Here is a 1,436-nt window from a genome sequence, read left to right as displayed (position 1 = left end):
TTATTTTTGCTCCTGCTTTTTCTAAATATGGCAATACAGGTGTCCTGAAATACATTTCCCCACATCTTCAGCTTTCTAAAATCAGGAACATCTGAAAACTGATATCAAAAGAAAGGCTCCGCTATCAGCAAAAGAAGTGTTAGAAATTGATTGGTAGTTATCACACACCCAAACCGTGATTGAATGTCACTCTGAATCCTTAATTGGGGTGTAGTGACACATTAAGGTTTCACTATGATATAGCACTGAAATTAAGAGCTGTTTAATAGGAGACTCCATTTATGCGGCAGCTAGTAAACTAACAGCAGCCCAAGTATTAAAGACTCATCAGGGATGTAGACTTTTCCAGCTTGGGAAGAGGCTAGTGGGATCCATCTGTGTGCAGTGGAGAAGGCCACCCAGAGAGCACAAAGCTCTCCTAAGCTGCCAGCTGACTTACAATCAAAACGTCCAATGGTATGTAATTAAATCAGGGAGGCTGTTAGCTTAACCAAGTAGAAAACACAAGCAAAACCCTATCATGTTGTTGCTGGGTCCCGTCAAGTGAATTCTGACCCCTCGTGACAGCGTGGAACTAGAAAGGCCCGTAGGGCAATCTCGGCTGTCATCTCTACGGAAGCAGATCACCTGGTCTTTATTCCTGTGGGCAGAAGGGTTTAGTTCAAACCTTAACAGTTTTCGGTTTGTGGCAGAGTGCTCAACTTTTGAGCTACTAAGGTTTCCTTAAACATCTTCTATATAAATGCAAATGATGTCCTGACACGTATTAAAGGAAATGGAGGGGGAGGGGGATCATCAAGATCAACTTCATGGAAAGCACTGTGGAGTATATGTAAATACTCTCAAATTATGTTTAAAGTGCATACAGAAATCTAGGAGCCCTGTTATGTATTGGGTGGTTATGTGTTGGGCTGCTAACTACAAGGACAGCAGTTTGAAACCACTAGCCACTCCTCAGGAAAAAGACGGGGCTTTCTACTCCCACAGAGTTACCATCTCAGACAATGGGTCACGGGAGCTGGCAACGACTCGATGGCGGGGACCGAACGAGAATAATCAGAAACACATGGAGGGAAACCAACTCATAAAGGGCCAAGTGTAACTGGGTAAAAACACACGGGGGCTCTCCCCATTGTTTTCACTTCCATACACCTTTGAAGTGATTTTCAAATAAAGAGTGTAAAAAGTTTGTGTGACTATGAGGTTGCACAAAACGAGAACAAGATAGTCACTCATAAGAGTCCCTTCAAGGAGAAGCACGGATATTGACGCGGGTGCTAAGGAAGTAGCATTTCAGTACACGAAGGGAGAGAAATACACATACTGTAGAGAAACAAGCTGTTAAAAGTAATGTCTCTCAAGCTCCCTTGCTTAAAAAAAAACGGCAAAGAGGTAATGAATCTGACAGGTGATACCACCTTAGCATCAAAGCAAAA

Source organism: Echinops telfairi, unplaced genomic scaffold (assembly GCF_000313985.2).
Source record: "Echinops telfairi isolate 266 unplaced genomic scaffold, ASM31398v2 ScPeMD7_7468;HRSCAF=8506_0, whole genome shotgun sequence".
NCBI lineage: Eukaryota > Metazoa > Chordata > Mammalia > Afrosoricida > Tenrecidae > Echinops > Echinops telfairi.
The sequence above is the reverse complement of the archived record's forward strand: the minus strand, read 5'-3'. Positions refer to the sequence as shown.